At 35.0% G+C, this 19954-nt stretch overlaps 1 protein-coding gene and 1 long non-coding RNA gene across 4 annotated transcripts in view; one reads left to right on the top strand and one right to left on the bottom strand.

Annotated features, from left to right (window-relative positions):
* Positions 1 to 19954, top strand: part of LOC141381214 (uncharacterized) — a 150983-nt gene that overhangs the window by 126147 nt on the left and 4882 nt on the right. The gene's annotated exons all lie outside the window — the stretch shown is intronic.
* The window catches only part of cacng2a (calcium channel, voltage-dependent, gamma subunit 2a), a 131422-nt gene that overhangs the window by 107794 nt on the left and 3674 nt on the right, over positions 1 to 19954 (bottom strand).

Here is a 19954-nt window from a genome sequence, read left to right as displayed (position 1 = left end):
GCCGTGCTGAGAATCTCGTATATTATGCATATATTTTAAAAATTCAATATGTAAATATATTAAAATGAAGCAATTAAAAAAATTAAGATGTCAATCCTTGTATAGAAATGAACATGGCCAGACAGACAGACAGACAGACAGATAAACTATCAAGTCAAAGAAACTGGAGATTGCCATTTCATAAGACGTTAGTATTAGGTTAGGTTTAGGTTGCAAGCCCCTAAGGACAGAGTTATTTTAACGTCCAATAACGAGCTGAAATGACGTTGATATTTTGTTCATTTTAGGTTGTGTTGGAAAGTGACCAAAATCCAACATCGTGCCAACATCTTAAACCAACACTATAATGATGTCAATTACTGACATGTATTTGTCAGGTTTGACAACCAAAATCCAACGTCTGATAGACATCATAGTTACTCTGCAGCGCGAGTTTTCTCCACCATGTTTATCATGGATTAGCTGTGATATCTGTGCATTATACACTGTAACCGTGGCCGACTATCCGTATCCGCTTCATTCATTGGTGAATAACGCCAGAGCCACGCTACTGCTAGAGCCAACTGCAGCCCTTTCTGTTGAGTGCAGGAACACAAAGACCAATCAAACAGGTGTTTAAGAACTTGCTCTACAACGCTCAAAAAGCAAGCAAGATAATACATTTAGTTAAAAATACAGTTATTTATTTGCTATAAATGCTCATGTTGTTTTGTCCATGTCCTTGAGATTTGTTTAGTATGTTCAAAAAGAATGTTTTATTTGAGCAGGTAAAATCACTGCGTGTATTAACCTCCTGAGACCCCACCTATTAACTTGTGTCCTCTGTAGTGGACATTGTGTTTTCATGAATTTTCTTTGAATATTTTGAGCTACTCTTTCTAGTGATATGTCATTTGATTGGCTGGCATGCTAGGAACTAGTTCGTACACTGCATCCAAAAGGGCCAGCATACAAACAAGCACATTTTATAGGAAAGAGAGAGGTATGTAAAATTTAGCTTTTTCAATTTTTTTTTCTTTTACTACTATTATTATTACATATATGTTTGTTTCTTAAAGTGTCAGGAACAATACATTTAGCTTTCAAAGTTGTTAACAAAGCTGTTTGTTGGTTAAAAATATCACACTATTTTAAAAGTCCACTATAGTGGACACCAGGACCATCTCAATGTAATAAATGACTGCATGTTGTAAGGGGCAGAACTGAAGCAGAGAGGATTCTTTATAGGATAAGTTGAGGGAGACTCTGATTTAGAGTCTGACAATCAGACAATTAGAGAATTAGAGACGATTAGAGAATGACAGTCAGTTTTAAATCGCTTTTATGTTAAATTTGTTTTAGAATAACATCACTTTTTTTTTTTTTTGAGTTCGGCTCTCTTCCAGACTAAACTGTTTCAGGAATTTCAATGCAAAAGGTAAAAAGGCTTTTGTTTAGCTTTTGTGACATTAATATTGGATTAATATCCCTTTACAGCCATATCCTGTACAGTTTTGTTGTCTGAGTTTGGCAGTCGTTTTAAACTAAAATGGTCCTGTGGTCCACTACAGTGGACATGCTGTAAAATTAAAAATAAAAACAAAATGTAAAACTCTAAATTGTAGAATTTTTTTTAACCCAAAGGATGTAGGAAATCACTCAAAAAATAATAATTTCTCATTAGGTTAAGGGACAAAATTGTATAACAAATAATATGTAAATGTAGTTATAAAATATACATTTAATTATAAGAATTATTGTGCTGTGAAGTAAAATCTAAAATTGTGTATGGAAAGTATTGTCAATGCACTGGGAATGTCATGAAATCAATATGAAAAATGTAATTATCTACATGTAAAGGTTTAAAGCTTTTATATATCTCTATAAAAGATTTTATACATCATTTATTTTTTAAAATACTGTAGTTATTTTCTACATTTTTCATGACAACTGAAAACTTTATTGTAAAAAATGTTTTTAAATAAACAGTATACTAGTGTAGCTTACTTTGTGATTATGTTTGGTCTTTCCTTGGTGCTGTTAAAACCACCACATCAAACCAGCAGCTTTTTAATGATATTATAGTGAATCGAATTTTAAATCTCAAACCACAATTTTGATCAGATAAATGGCAATTACATTTTTTCCTCAAAATCATGCAGCCCTATTGGAACGTAACCAAAATGCAATGCTGACGTCAACCTGATTTTCATTTACAAACAAAAAGCTACGTCTCATGACGTTGGGGTACAACGTCAATCTGACACCATGCTGACATTCTGTGCCTGTTGGGTTTACTGTTTGCAGATGCCAAACATGAACATGTGCCTGGATATTAATCAAATATTAGTCAACAAAAAAATGATTATGATATTGTTATTATTGATAAAAATGCATTGTAATTTGTTATATATATACATTGTAAAAGTTATTGATGTCCATATTAGGAAATAAATATCATGAAATTCAAGGCTTTTCTTTAGTATATCTTGCTTTGTGTTCAGCTCAACGTTTTTCAGTATATTTTCAGTATATCTTGCTTTGTGTTCAGCTCAAACTAATTTGAAACAATTGGAGAATGAGCAAATGATTACAGAATTTTCATTTTTGAGTGAACTACCCCTTACATATAAGTGTGGCTACAAATATAATTCAAACAAACAGTTGTTTAAAAAATTTAATAATATTAATTCACAATATTACAGTTTTCTCTGTGTTTACTGATAATATGAGTGAGCACAAGAAACTTCTTTCAAAAACACAAAAACAATCTTACCAACCGCAAACACTTGAAAAAAAGTGTATTTATTGGCTGTTTACATATGTCTAAACTCGATTCAACTTTTGTTGTTTCAACTATAAGCTGTCTACATTGAGCACAACAAAGAAAGTTCCATATTTATTTGTCCATTATGTTAGAATCAGGCCGAGCTAATTTGGTAAAAGGCTTCAGTTTACTGTCTGAGATTTGTTGCGCATTGCATACAAATGATTATAGTTTGTTCTTACTTTTGTCACTTTAGTTGTGCTGCTTTTATCTGGAGCAGACACTTGAGAATGTTTGCATGGACACCGATAATCCAATTTTCATACGATTAAAACAATACTCTGATTAAGAGTCGACCATCTAAACAGCAATTTTTGATTAGTTTAATCTAATTAAGGTCATAATTGAACTAAACAGAAATTGAATTAAGACATGGGGAGTATGCCAATTTTAGTCACATTATTAAAGTGCAGTATAAACATGTAAACAACATCAAGTAGGACTTTTCACTGCATTTTGCAACAGGATAGTCTATACACACAACTGTTTGACACTATTCTCTGCACTATTCTCTGACTCTATCCAGTCAGTAAAGGACCACAAACACACACACAGTGCATAATGCAACGTTTTTTTTTTTCTTCTTATTTGGCATGCGGTATTAAATTCAATGAAAACAACACTCTTCCAGCAGTTCATACTCGCATTCAGTGTTTCAGTTTGTCACAGCGGCATGAATGAAATGTTCCTGAATGAAAGTGAAAGTGCCAAACTACAGTTAAAGTCGAAACTCTGGAGTAAATGTGAATAGCTCAGTGACTTTAATCAAATAATGTGCTATAACATATAGAACAGAATCATGAAAGGAACATTTAAAAAACAACTCTTGTAAACACCTTTATGACATTATTGTCTTAATCATATTAAGGCAAATAATTTGATTACTGATGTCCATGTACTGTAAATGTATTCAGTGTTACTCTCTTTTAGTACTACATATACCTGTTGTATACTATAAACTCTCATTCTAAACACAGCATATATATATATATATATATAAAAATGCATCTAAGGCAAAGCCAATTCTAGAAAAAACACAGCAAAATTTCCAGAGCCTTAAATGGGCATCATTTCAGTTTTCTTCCTGTTTTTCTTTCCCACTTTCTTTAAAAAGTTCTGGCCTAATTTCAGCACACTTTATAAAAGACAAATTGAAATTCTAGCGTGTTCTGTGAGTCGATGGTATGTGGGTGTAGGTTGGGGTATCTGATCGCATCCCCTCACTTTAGTGATGCATGGTGTTTGGGTTCCTCTCTGACACAAAGCTAATGCGCTGTAATGGATTGCAAATGAACTGTGCCAAGGACACCACCAATTCATCACACCTGAGAGGCCTGCAGATTCCACCGCTGCTATCGGGGGAGAAACAGCAAAACGCTTTGACTTAAAATGAATGGAGCAGATATAGAGTTAATCAGCATTTATGGTGGGATTTCCTCTCGCTGCGTTAAATCTGCAAAATGGCCGCCAGAGAAGGGAGTGAGGGGGGTAAATGAAGGATCCCTTTTAAACGTTATCGCAAAATTGGCCTAATGTCGACTAAACAGTCTACAACAGTGGAAATGAGATCAATTCTTTGTAATTGGCCTTGCGTAGTGTAATCACAGACTTTTTTTTACTACACGGAAGAGTACATAGAGTTTGTTTCTGATGAAAATTCCACATGTATATGTTTTATGCCATGTTTAATATCCTTACTGCATCTTTACTGAACATATTGAACAAATGTAATCATTATTTTCAATTAACTTTGTGCTGCAGACAGAATCTCTTAAAGGCATAGATCACCCCAGATCTGAAAATCTAAAGTAGAGCATTCATGAAGAATTTTGACTGAACTGTGGTTCTTAATTATTCTAATAATTCAAGTCGAGGGTTACCTTTATTTTGATTGTCCAAAAACATTAATAAGCTAAACAATATTGATACCCAAAGCAAATGATAGGTTCCTAAGTGAAACGGTTTTTATTTTTTTTTCACCAGAAGTTCTTCAGTATATTGGGTATAATTTTTAGAAACAGTTTCTCTATTTCAGGAAACATGTAGAAAGCAATATAAATAATAAAACAGCTTATACTAACACTGTTTCTTTTAGGGGTGTCAAAATTAATTATTTTATTCCAGCATGTCTGCAGAGCAAGTTTTCTCCACCGTGTCGCCGTCTATAATGTGTCACCACCGTGTCACTGTTTGTTGAACAGACCCAGAGCAGACCGTTAGAGCTAATAGCAGCCTTTTCTGTTGAGCGCATGATCAATCATAGGCGTTTAAGAACTCACTCAACAATGCTCAAAAAGCGACCAAGATAATATTTACATTTGTTTATTTGCTATAAATGCTCATGCTGTTCTTTGCATGTACTTGGGTTTTGTTTAATACATTCAAAATAATATCAAAGGACAAAAATGTATTAGAAATAATATATAAATATATTTATAAATTCAATATTTTAATACAAGAATTATTGTGTTGCTAAGTAAAATATCAAATTGTTTATGGAAAGCATCGCCAATGCACTGCGATATCGAATCGAACCAAATCGTTGGCAGGATAATTGTAACTAAACCGAACTGTCAGACCAGTGTACGTTAACACCCCTAGCATCTTAGGCAGTTTGCAGGAAAGGAGATTAAAAGCCACTATGTGGTTGGCTAAGACGTGTTTGACACGACTAAGTTAGCATTACAGATTTTTTAATGGTAAGCAGTGGAGACATTTTAATCTCCCTCATATTTAGAAAACGTCTGGTATACTTCAAACTTCCATCGATGCACAGCTCCACAAGTCCCAAACCAAGTAAAACAGTGGCCACAGTTGCGAGGAACAAAATTCACCAATTGGCAAAAGTGAAGGAAAAAACCTTGAGAGAAACTAGCTCAGTTGAGCATGAACATTTTTCCTCTGGTCAAACTTTCTGTGGGGAGCTGCAGTCTAGGTGCTGGAGGGTGGCAAGTACAAGAGAGCGGAAATATTTGAAATGTCTCAAAATTGAAATTCACAAGGAGCTATCCACAAATGATTGCCAAAGTGGGAAGCAGGAGTGGCGCGTGCATGCGTAAGTTTACTTTCACCAGCATTGTTTTAGCTTTACATAGAGAATAACAAGTTTGTGCATGCAAAATTCGGCAAATGTTTTTTTTTTATGTGTCTCCCCATGCCACCCCTAGCAAGATGCCATTCTGGGTGATTGTCCCTATTGCTCCTGGGTAAATCTGGCAAAGTTGAAACCCGGCATTTTAAAGCATTTATTATAGTATAGGGTAGTAAAGTGTATTGTATTGTGTAGGTACTATAGTTATGCATAGTATAGTATAGTATAGTATAGTATAGTATAGTATAGTATAGTATAGTATAGCCTATCCACAAGTCTATTATATTCTTAGTTAGCTTAATCTGATCACCACTGACTTTAAATGTTAAAAAAACTGCCACATCAAACTTCTACTTTAGTTTCTTGCAAAAGATTTATCTACATATATTTGTTTTTAATATGTTGATTAATAGTATCTACCTCAAAATCCTTTTAATCGCAATCCATTTGAACCATTATATACCGCTGATCATCTTCTTTTAGCTTAACCTACATCTGTTTATCTCCTACATTCATTCAGCTATTATCAGTGAATATACACTGATCCATGAGTCTGTCCCACACGCATAAACACACAGATTCAGGAAGTGCCCTTTATTGATCAGTTTCGTGGGTCAAAGTGCATAAAAACACACTGCACATCAGGACCAAAACAAAACAGTTTCCCTCTAATTCCCCCCAATAATTTGCTCTGAAGCTGACTGAAGGAAGTCTAAATGGCACTCGTCCCCATTACAGTTACATTTTGAGCCTTTCTAATTTCCCCACACCATATACAGTCATCATTTCACCATCTGTTACTGTTTGCAATGAGAGAGTCAAAGCAAAATGAATGCAGAACAGCTCCTAAGTGCAGATGTGCATCCTCAGTAAAGGGTCAGCTGAGTGGGGAGACAAGCTCCAGAATAGCCTAAGAACTCCTACATGCGCACCTGCAAACATTCAGGTAGGAGAAAGAGAGGAAAGCAAGCGATGGCGGGAGAGAGAAGGCGAGAAATGAGATATGGAACAGACTGTTCTGTTGCACTCTGATCACCGCAGTCACATTCAACCTGCTTTCAGAGCTGAATCCGAATGAGGATGATTCAAGTGGTATTCCACTCGGGCCGTCTCCCAATCCAATATTAATAATGCCCCTGAGACCCTCATTATGTTCCCTCCTGTCTGAGCCACACAGGAGAGTTTTGTCCTCTGATTCTGGCAGAGGTTGTCTGGATGTGGCAAGAGAAAAGAAGGAGAGAGAGATTCGTGGTTTGGACTGCGTGCCCTGCATTTGAGAAGTTCAAATGAGTCCTGTCTTGCCAGTACATTAGCTCTAAATAAGATCATTATTCTTCTAAACAAATGGCTTCTGTCATTATTTAAATGGACAGTGCACCTAAAAAAATATCATTTACTCAGCTTCGTGTCTTTCAAAACTTCTGTAAGCTTTTTTTTATATCAACATAAAAATGTAATGAAAGTGTCATATGGACTTTTTATTGGAAATCATACACTCGCCGGCCACTTTATTAGGTACACCATACTAGTACCGGGTTGGACCCCCTTTTGCCTTCGGAATGCCTTAATCTTTCATGGCATAGATTCAACAAGGTACTAGACATATTTCTTAGATTTCGGTCCATATTGACATGATAGCATCATGCAGTTGCTGCAGATTTGTCAGCTGCACATCCATGATGTGAATGTTCTGTTCCACCACATCCTAGAGTCGCTCTATGAGATTGGGACCTGGTGACTGTGGAGGCCATTTGAGTACAGTGAACTCATTGTCATGTTCCAGAAACCAGTCTGAGATGATTCGCACTTTATGCCATAACGCGTTATCCTGCTTGAAGTAACCATCATAAGATGGATACACTGTGGTCATAAAGGGATGGACATGGTGAGCAACAAAACTCAGGTAGGCTGTGGCGTGGACATGATACTCAGTTGGCACTAATGGATATTTTCTCTTTTTCTGACCATTTTCTGTAATCCCTAGAGATGGCTGTGCGTGAAAATCCCAGAAGATCAGCAGTTTCTGAAATACTCAGACCAGCCCGTCTGGCACCAACAATCACCTTTCTTTCCCATTCTGATGCTCGGTTTGAACTGCAGCAGATCGTCTTGACCATGTCTACATGCCTAAATGCTTTGAGTTGCTGCCATGTGATTGGCTAAAATTTGCGTTAACGAGCAGTTTGACAGGTGTTTGGCAGCACAAGAACAAATCGATATCATAACTTTGAACCATGCCTTAGGAATCTATAAAATGTCATTTTTATAAGTTTGAGGCTCAGTCTGATTGTATTTTTTAAAATCAAAAACACGTTATTGTAACTCATAGTTTTTTGTAAAAAATTTCAATGATGGCTTAAAACCCAGAAAATCAAGGTGAATTTTTACACAGCAGTGTACTAAAAATGAAAAATACAGCATTTTTTTTAAAATGATGGCGTACAAAGAGCTGTCAAAACAATCCACATTCACACAGATTCAAAATGCGTTGTGTTATGCCTGCCAGGTCAGTCACTATTTCACTTTGCAGCCTGCCATAGTCCTGTAGTCTAGCGTTGTATTTTGGCTGTTAAGTACATGTACGTGTTAAGAAAAACTCTCTTTGTGTAAGCTCAAACAGTACAGACTTTTGTTCATTTTTTAATTTGCTCACAAATCACAATAGGATAATTGATAGCAGTATTGTAATTAACAAGAAGACTGGAATTTTTGTCTTCAAAAAAAGATGACTGGCCATTTTAAGAGTGAATGATTTTTGACAAAATGAAGAGTTTGCGTGCAAAAACTTCTAAATGCCATCTGAAATGTTCTTCTAAAATGAGCATTTTTATCAGGCTCATGTGTTTAGGTTCAGTAATTCCACTTTTATGGCCAAGAACAACTTTTTATGGTCTTTAAAGTGAAATAACTCAACATAAAAAAAGGAGACTGAGAATAATGCACATTTTCTATGGACATTTCAGATGGCACTTAAAGGTTTTTGCATCTGAACTCTTCAAATATAGATTTATATATAAAAAATAATAATAAATATGGCCCTAAAACCACAAGTTGGTGGTGGCAAGTATCTGTTGTAATAAGCAATTCACTGCCACCTTTAGTTTCAATGATTCATTCAACACAGTTGATTCATTTTAATGTAAAGCAAGTGACTGGCTTTACGAAAGGATCATTTAATTATTGACTCAAATGATTTTCTCAGAAGACTAAGATTCAGGAAAGACCACAGTGTTGCTTAGAGACACAAATGTTCTGCTCTGGTTTATTTGAAACAATTTTAAAATTGAAACAGAGCAAATAGATGCAAGTTAATAGAAATTATTATTATTTTTCTGTTGTATAACTGTTCTTTTTATTTGAAAATGGCTCTTTCTCATATGATACTCATCTATATTTAAATGTAAATATAAAAACAATAACTGATATAAGGCTTTTCTTCCCTACATGCCTTGAATAATCTCATTCTTGCTGATTTTTAATAGGCTTTCCCCACAGTGAACGCTTGTGGACTCCGAAGACATGCATCATGCCTGCACTTTGGTAAAACAGCAATTACTATATAGCAGGCATTATTATTGCAGATATACTGCACACTCCAAGCTCCTTTACTATTTGTTCATCCCATGTAGGCTGTCTCAATTCTGTAATGATTACATTTTAATTTTCAGAATGATGTTTTATTTAGTTATTATTTTATATTATTGCTCTAATAATACCTCTGGCCAGATATTGTTTGTGGTCGATCATACGGTGGCCGAGAGAGCTTTACGTGCAGCAATTAAAGAAAACACACAAAAAATAATGATAATAAAATAAAACACCAGCAAATTGAGAAAAATCTTTATCCATTTGACAGCACACAGGCTGCAAATCCTCACAATGCAAACATATTAATAAATGCGCTGCTTTTTTCACAACTCATTTCTAATAACTGATTTATTTTATCTTTGCCATGATGACAGTAAATAATATTTTACTAGATGTTTTTAAAGACACTTCTATCCAGTTTAAAGTGACATTTAAAGGCTTAACTAGGTTAATTAGGTTCATCAGGTTCATCAGGTTAGGGTAATTAGGCAAGTTATTGTATAATGTAGATTTGTTCTGTAGACTATCGAAAAAAATATAGCTTTAAGGAGCTGATAAATCTGACCTTAAAATGTTTTTTAAAAATGAAAAACTGCTTTTATTCTGGTCAAAATTAAACAAATAAGACTTTTTCCCGAAAAAAAAAAAAATATTATCAGACATACTCATCATTTACTCAAACATCATTTTCGGAAATATTTAAGAAAGAATATAAAAAAATTTAAGGGGGGCGAATAATTCTGACTTCAACTGTATACGCAGATTACATAGCTAAATTTGTGTATTTATAATATACACTATGATAATGCAATAATGAAAATAATCATATGCTTCTGATTATATGGAAAATATGTCCTTTTCACCAAGAAGGTCCATACTGACTCCATAGGCTGCTCTGAAGTCTATCTTCTCTGACTCTACTGCTCTTCTGGGCCTACTGTCTCTCCCTCCCCGTCTCTCCTTTTCTATCTTTTCTTTGTTTTACATTTAAGCTGGGTACAATTGATATTACATTTTATCATTTCATGTTTTTTTTCATTTTATACAGTTATTTTGTGACTAGGGCGATGCAGTGGCGCAGTAGGTAGTGCTGTCGCCTCACAGCAAGAAGGTCGCTGGTTCGAACCTCGGCTCAGTTGACGTTTCTGTGTGGAGTTTGCATGTTCTCCCTGCGTTCGCGTGGGTTTCCCCCACAGTCCAAAGACAAGTGGTACAGGTGAATTGGAAAAAAAAAAACATTTTTTACAATAATACATGTTTGAAATAGTTTCAAATCTAAATTTTGATGTACACTCGAAGATTTTTGTTTTGCTGCTTGTTCAAAAATACTTATTTAAAATTAGCTGAAACAACAACACAATTCTTGAGTTTTTTTAGGCTGCTTAATTATTTAGTTTAATCCCCATAATTTTGTCAAAACTTAGTTCTTTCCTGTTGTCCTAACACAAATTGATTGTGTGAAACCCAGCTTTTTTTTTACAGTGTAAGACTTTTTTCACCTGCTACTGTTTAAACACATTTGAGTTTCTTTCTTTTTTTGATAAACAACAAAAGAAGATATTGTAAAGAATTTTGGAAACCATTAGCCATTGACTTCCAAAAGTTTTTTTTCCCCGATTATGGATAAAAACAGTTGCTGGTTTTCAACAAAAACAAAAAAGGATCTCATAAAGGATTTGTATCACATGAGGTTGAGTAAATGCTTAGTAAATTTTTAATTTTGTCGACAAATTACTCTTTAAATGTCGGTGCTGTACAGCTACACTTAAAACTTAAAATATCCAACTCAAAACAATGGGAAAAACAGTTCTTATATGTTAACCTGACAGACTGTTGGCAGTCTATACACTGGCATCCAGTGTGTTTTTCCCTACTGTTCATCACATCACTTGTTTATAAGTGGATCAAAGTATTGAAGTGTTACACACACAGACAGAGAAAGAGAGAGAAAAACCAGAGTGGGCATGCCAAAAAAAAAAGTGATATCTTTTTTATATGTGTACAGCTGAACTGAGGGGATTATTGTGAAGCATGTCGCCTATGTGAGCAAACTAAAGCATGCAGTAGTGCTGTAATACAGCGTAATGCCACTCTGGACCTGGGTCATTAGCTGGGCAGATACATGCCAGGCTGGTAATCCTTATCAGATCAATTCATGAGAGTAATCCCTCTCTACATCAGTGCCAGGACCACACGGCTTGTCTGTCTATATCACGCATACATTTAAAAACAAAAGCACAGCAATTTAAAGCAAAAAGTCTAACACATGACTCGGAATTTCTGTTACACAGTCTTTCCAAGAAGTAATTCACACCGGTTCAGTCGACCTGGATGATCGCCGGGTACGAGACCTCACACACACTTGCTTACAAAGAGCAGATTTGCGAGCAGGAACCAGCAAGAGGTGAGAAAAACGAGTATTTTTCACCCCTCCTGCTGAGATGGCGCAGGCTATCTCCACAAACACACACACACACACACTCCGGCCACATACGAATAGGAAAAAAAACATGTGCAGGAAGTCCATTCATTAAAAAAGCCTCCCCTGCGGTGCCGAAAAATATTCTCAAAGCGTTCAGTGCTAGGATCTGTCTTCTTAAGAAAGTTGCTGTCACAGAGATTGGGAATGATAAGTGTTGGCTGCGCGAGGAATATAACTGTGGCTCCTTTGTCACTGTACTTTGCTGTGCTGTTCCTGCGCTGTACCCTCACATCCATTGTTAGCGTAATGAAGATTAATAACAAAGATTACCTGTAGTTCTGCTGAAGTACACTTGAGTCTCTGCGGTAATGGTGGCCCGCCCCAATTCAGGCTTGTGTTGCATCAAGGAGGTGTTTGCTCGAGTGTGCACGCGTGTGTTTGCAGAGTTGCAGTGTCATGCTGATTCACATTTGCTTCCACTCAGGACACTTTCTAATTTGCAGTGGTGCTGTAATGGCTCCGCGGGTGTCCAGAGTAAGACCTTAACAAGCTGTCATTTTTCAGTGAGAGGTGAGATAACAGAAAGTGGATTGCGCTTGGCTTTTGTCTCGTAAAGAATTGTTTTTAAAAACAAAACTTCACGCTAATTATATGGTTAGGCGCTTCTGGCTTTGAGACTGAGGATTAGGGGAATGAAACAAAGTTATGAATATGGGGCGGCCATTAAAAGTATTTGGACATTTGAGTATTGTTTAAAAGTTTATTAATGTCTTTACATAATGATGATGTCAAAACAAATGGTGTATTTTAGTGGTAGGCGTTAACGCGGGACACTTATCGGGAGATATATAAAAATAATGCCGATTATATATTCTCAAAGTTGGATCTATTCTCTGCAAGCTATGATGACTTTCACCTTGATGTTTTTGCATGAATATATACCTGACCGAATTGCAGTGTAGGTGGTGTCAAGGAGTCTTCGAACCTGTGTGTATTCTTGCTATGACATTACCACATCAAACGTGACGTGCTAACATGCACGCAGTCCACTAGAGTGAATCTAATTAATGTTAGCTACACATCTATTAGGCACCTGTAGAGTTTATGGTTCAAGTAAAACATATACAAATAAATTGGACCAGGTGCTTTTGAAAATGAATAATGGTGAATAAAAGTCAAACCGGTGAGCCGTCTGACAAAAAAAAGTGCCCTTCTGAATCAATAAAACTCAATTTCTCTTAGGCACTACTGACTAAGCTTACATGGACATCTGTAATCTAGTTGTTTGCCTTAATAGACAATATAATTAAGGTGTTTACGTAAAGTGCTTTCATTTAAGAGTTTCCTGTAATTTTGGGGGACTTTACCTGCAGTTCAGCAGTTTCACATTTACTCATGAACGTTTAATGTAAGCCCCTGTGACAAACTGGTGTATTAGATGTAAATAAGGAGTAATGACTGGTGAGTGTGTTATGGAATTTAATAACGCACTGCGAATGGAGAGAAAAAACATCCGCATTTCGTTTGTGTGTGTGTGTGTGTGTGTGTGTGGTCCTTTACAGACCGCCGCGTGTGGGATCTTGTCAAGAAATATGGCAAAAAGTCCTACATGACGGTAATGGTTTGATTGCAGTGTTTACTTTGATAATACCACTAATAAATGCATCCTCCACATCTTAATTTAATTTCTGTGTAGTTCAGTTATGACTTTAGTCAGCTTATGACTTTAGTCAGTTATGACTTTATGTAAGCCTACAGTTCAAAATTCATGATTAACTGAATAAACAGTTACTAAGCACAAGTAGGTCTTATTGAACAGCATTTATTTTCATCACCTATTATCATAGTAGAACAGTTTCCCAAGTAGTTTGTGATGAAACAGGAGATAAGCCCCTGGTCTAATGCGCCATCTGGCTTGAGAAACATGTTCTCAAAGACTTACTTTTTAGTCATTATTCGGATAACACACTTATTCTGAATGCCTTTGGCAGAATTCAAATGAGCCATTTTAATCTAGATTAAATGCTTAACGTTTATCAAACAATTTCAGTTTTGACGTGACATCATTAAATTGTATTAGTGCAAAAAAGAGCATCACATTTCTGAACGGTCTTTAATTATTTTGCGCAATATAACATTATTGGTAAGTCATGGATAATAAAAACATGTCCCTAACATAAATTGTACGAACAATCACTATCCAGTTCAATTCACTATGTGCTTAGTGAAAAAAAGATAATGAAAAGACTCACTCAGTCTAATCTTCAAGAAGAGCCCACAGTTAGGTTTTCTGTCATGTTTTCTGGCTACAGTTCACATAAGAGAAATGACAGGTGTAATTTGACAACTGCATTTTCTTTTTTCTTTACATACTGTATAATCTTTTCTAATTTATGACAACCATAATGCTCTTAAAGTATGTGTTTGCTGTTTATTTTTACTAAGTGCATCTTGGTTTTTATGTAATGATGTCTGTGCATTGCGAAGAGTGTCTTAAATGTTTAAGCACTTTTTCTGAAACCATTGTAATTTCATTAGGAGCAAATCAGATCTGCTGACACCAGAAACAAATGCAAATGAAAAGCACTCTGAAATATATAAGAATAAAGAGTGAATGGATACATGACCCAGTTACAAAAATAGCTTCAAGGTTTCAAAAACGAAAGCTTGACTTAAGTAGATCTCGGCCAATAAATGATTTTTGCAGCTTTGCTTAAAGCACAATGGCATAAACCATAACTGACTCTGGCATTAAAAAAGAAATTATTGATACAGGTCAAATAGATTTACGATACTATTTGGAAATCTGCATTCAGTTAGATTTAAAAAAATAAATATATAAACTTTTCTGTTGAGCAAGAATGCAGAAAACTCAAAACATAAAATTTTTCCTTTTTAAATTTTCTATTCGTCAAAGAATTGTGAAAAATGGCTCTCACAAATCAAAAGGTTTTCAACACTGATAACACAAAGTCATATTTCCAACCCAGGTTCATTCTGAAAACAAATCACTACATATGTTTCTGGAGAGTGCCAAATACGTCCCAGGAACTATGCTTTTTTGCAGTTTTTATTTTGGCGAATCCATCCAAAGACCGTTGTGTACACTTTTTGAGATCTCAAATTTCTCTCGCGAGTGACTTTTGCACCTGCTCTTCTCATGTAAATTCACCAGAGGCCGCTGTTGACTGACTGACTGACCGATCGACTCACCCACCATCCTCCTTCCCTTAACCCAACCGATAGTGTTTTCAAAAGCAGTGATTGACTGACCGACCCACCCACTTCTCTAAACTCAACCGACAGTTTTAAAGTTACTTTCCTTTGAGTACATTTTTAGTGCTGTATTGGTTCTTTTTACTCCACTACTTTGCTTCAACCTGCAATTACTACTTTATATATTTTTTTTTCTATAGGGATTAGAAAAATCAGTCCTGTGATTCCTGTCCAATCAAATCGAACATAAAAGGTCAATTGCCTCATAATGATAATGAAAATTGGGTCAGTATGAGCCTATGTTGGATATGTCTTAAGAACCAAATCAGCATGATTTCTGAAGTATCATAAAATTATATAAATTAATTTAACAAAAGAAATATAGTATGTAACACATCTTTTGAAAATATATTATAAAATTTTTACCAAACCTATACTTCTTATTGCTAGCATAAGCCAGTCCACATTTTCAACGTTGCCCTAATCAAACACACCTGGATCAACTCATTAGAAGAGACTCCAAAACCTAAAACCAATGGATCAGATAAGGTAGACATCCAAAATATCTGGCTCCAGGAACAGGATTGGTACACACTAATATAATGTAAGTCAACAGGCTACTAGTACTTTCAGAGTAAAAACAACAACAACAACAACAACATACAAAAAAAACACACAAAGGCAAAACCAAAATTCAAATTCAGGGTTTCAACAGGTTTTATCAAGTCAAATGTAAGACTTTTTAAGACCTATTTTAGACCTATCTAAGACCATTTTAAGACCATTTGAAGGCCATAATGAAGGAAATTTCAGACTCGCACAAGGCTAAACACTATAAAGATTTTTAATGGCCAAGTTAAAACCTTAAAAAAAAACATTAAAAACAAATGTTATTGTGTGGAAGATAATTAAACCAAATTAGTAAGTGAATAGAGTTAATAAGTAAACGTTTCTTAAAAGTTTTATTGAATTACATTGTTAGTGATTAGATGGGTGTTGACCCAATTTGGTATAACTTTACATGGACATAGGGAAATTAAGACCTTTTTAAAATTATTTAAGACCTAAAACACAATATTTCAGTAAATTAAAGACTTTTTAAGGCCTAAAATTTACTTTTTAAAAAGTAAGACATTTTAAGACTTTTTAAGACCCTGCAGATACCCTGAAATTTCATCACTCAGAATTGCTTGTCCATTTGGAATAATAGAAGGAATTGAAACCATCGTCCTTGCTGATTCAAATAATGCAGTGTTTCCCAACCCTGTTCCTGAAGGCACACCAACAGTACACATTTTCAACCTCTCCCTAATCAAACACAACCAAATCAACTCATCAGAACATAAGAAGAGACTTCAAAACCTGAAATAAATGGATCAGATAAGGGAGACATCCAAAATATGTACTGCTGGTGTGCCTCCAGCAACAGGGTTGGGAAACACTGGCATCAGCAAAGCAATTATACCCTTAAAATGCTAATGTTTTCCAAATACTGACAAGCCAATAATCTAATAAACATGTTTCCTTTGAGCCAAGCCGCACAAGATATGCAAGTCTTTATGTAGGTGTGATTTTCTGGATTGCTCTATAGTGTACTTCATACGTGGGCGGATGCAAGGGTAGATGCTAAATATCTGAAGCACTGCAAATATTGCTGAGGACAGTCCAGTTGAGGGTGTTTCCCCTCTCTCATCAGTTTGGAGCACTCCAGGGACAAATTACACTAACACACTTGCCCACCTGCATGCTGTAAATCTATCCCACCCCAGCAAATCATCTTCTGCACTGACCACTGAGATTTACATCCTGGCCTGCCTACACACGGTCTATGAAGACGAGCTCTGAGAGGCGGCACCTGGCTGATGGATACAACTGTGTAGGTTGAGGGATAAGTGTTATTTACTGTTGCAGCTAATTGCTTTTGTCATAGTCTGAATGTGAGGTCTGCGTGAGCCTCAACTAAGAATGGAAGAAATTCAGATCGTTTGCGTTTAAGCATCGCAATCCTCTTTTAAATTAAGTGCCCCCATTGTGCTTTTTTAATAGTTACCCGTTTTGTTTCAGAGGTCTTCTATTTAATAGGTTTGCATTCATCAAAGGTCAAAAATACTTTCATTTTATCAGTTTATACTGGAGATGTGTGTCTTTTATCAGTGTCTGGAATGGTTTGTTAAAGGATTCCTTCTCTCAAACAGATGACTCAGTCTGTTGCTTATGGTGCTTATATCAGAAACCAAATGGTGGTTATCATATCTGATTATATTTCTAATTATTTGCAGCACACATTAATATGGACTGTAAGAATGGTGTTGACATATCAACCTTTAGAATTAAACACAGTGACTTTGATTTCACGTTTCGGATTTGATGTGCTCCCAACATTTCAACAACACAAAACAATCTCTTTCAGGACTCGAATACAGGATTCAGGATTTTTGCAGGTTTCACCAAGTTAAATTTAAGACTTTTTTAGTCATTTTTAAGACCATTATGAATGAAGTTTTATACATATACAGGGCTGAATGCTTAGGATTTTTGGTCACAGTTTATTTTGATGGTCCGTTTGTTGAATGTAGGTTACAGTGCATCTACATGCCAACTAATTCTCATTAGATTATAAGTAGACTGTTAGGTTGGGGTTAGGGTTAGTGTAAGTTGACATGTAGTTGCAAAGTTTCTTATAGCCAGTTAAATGTCTGTTGAAGGAGCAGTATCATCAGATATTAAGCAGACAGTCTTCTAATACTCAAATGGACCATCAAAATAAAGTGTTACTGTTAACTTTTAAGCAAACGTTAGGGTAGAATAATTAATTGAATGCTGTTTGTAAATAAAAAGTTAAGTTTAATTGAGATTGGGACTATTGGTGATTGTAGGATGTTAAAGGCCTGATTGGGTAGCTATACATCAGGGGTCACCAATCTCGTTCCTGGGGGTCCGGTGTTCCTGCAGGGTTTTGCTCCAACTTGCCTCAACACACCTGCCTGGGTGTTTCAAGTATACCTAGTAAGACCTTGATTAGCTTGTTCAGGTGTGTTTAATTAGGTTTGGAGCTAACATCTGCAGGACACCGGACCTCCAGGAACAAGTTTGGTGATCCCTGCTATACATGAACAAAGAAAACTGGACTTGTTAAAAAGATTTAAGACCCACAACACAATATTTCAGAACATTTAAGACATTTTAAGGCCTAAAATCTATCTTTTGAGAACAATAATAATAGTTTAATAATGAACATTCTAAGTCATGTCAGTATCCTCAGCAGTTAAGTAACTGAGAACTTTTAAGCAACTTTTGCTGCAAGGTAGATTTGAGATTGAGATTGGGATTGTTGGTGATTGTATGAGTGTTAATGGCCAGATTTGGGTAGCTATACATGAACAAAGAAAAATGAAGACCTGTAAAAAAAAGATGTGAGACCTGTAAGACAATATTTCAGTGGATTTAAAAACTTTTAAGGCCTTAAATTTATCTTTTGAGATTTAAGACTTTTATGACATTTTTAAGACCAATATGAATTAAATTTCAGAATTTAAGAATTTTTTTATTTTTTATTTTTATTTATTTTTATTTTTTTAAGGGTAACGCAGTTGGAAAAAGGATTTCACTTGACCTATCAAAAAGTTATAAGTTACATAACCTAACTTAAGTGATTATAACTTAATAATAATAATTTAATAATAAAACATCAGTATCCTCAATAGTAAATAAATGTAGAAGTTAAGCAAATGTTACTGTACAAAAGTTTAATTGAGATTGGTATTGTTGGTGATTGTATGGGTGTTAATGGCCAGATTGGGTAGCTATACATGTACAAAGAAAAATTAACACCTTTTAGAAAATATGTAAGATCTACAACAAAATATTTCAGGAGATTTAAGACCTAATTTTTTTCTTTTGACATTTTATGTCTATTAAGACCCCACGAATACCCTGAACTACAGTGTTAGAGGATCAAATTAAGCATCTGTGGGAAATCATAAGCTGACATTATGCTTTTTTTTAATGTATGCATTGTATATTAGTGCTAGAAGTAAAACAGGTAGTTTTATTCTTCTTTTGGTAGACATTGAGCATGTTTACATGCACACCAATACGATAACAATAACAATAAATCAGTTCATTGAAATAACTTGATATCCTGGTGTACACGCAAACCAATAAACTGAAAGTACCATTAAACCATGTTTAATAGTTTATATTAAAATATCTCCCAATGATGTCGAAACATGCATACAGTGCTCAGCATATATAAGTACACCCCTCACAAATCTATCTTCTAAATTCCTATTTTTATTACAAAGCTATGCAGTAGTATTCAAATGAAGAGAAGCAAAAACTATTGAAAAAGTTAGTTGGAATTTTGCAGGTTGTAATTATTTTTGCAATATTTTGCTTGAATTTAATTGTATTATTTTCCAATATTTTTGGTAACTTAATTATTACTTTAATAAATATATCTGTTAAATAAATCTCATTTGTTTAAAGTCACAAAAATACATTGCCTATATTCACTGAGAAATGGATAAGGGGTGTACTCAATTATGTTCAGCACAGTAATTATGATTATTTAATTTATGTTGGTTGTCATGATAAATATTGTTCATTATTATTAATTTTGCGACACCAAAATAGGTACCTATTACATTTTCTCCAGAGTTTAGTTTTGCCAACATACTATTATTCTACTAGTTGAACTTGAATCAAGCCAAATGCATGTTTTTATCACTTATCCAAAGTATGTAACTTTTGTCTAAAATATCTGTGTAACTAACTAAAATGAGGAATGTCTAATACAAGTCCAATAATACATTTACACACATACATTACA

Source organism: Danio rerio, chromosome 3 (assembly GCF_049306965.1).
Source record: "Danio rerio strain Tuebingen ecotype United States chromosome 3, GRCz12tu, whole genome shotgun sequence".
Taxonomy (NCBI): Eukaryota; Metazoa; Chordata; class Actinopteri; order Cypriniformes; family Danionidae; genus Danio; species Danio rerio.
The sequence above is the reverse complement of the archived record's forward strand: the minus strand, read 5'-3'. Positions and strand labels throughout refer to the sequence as shown.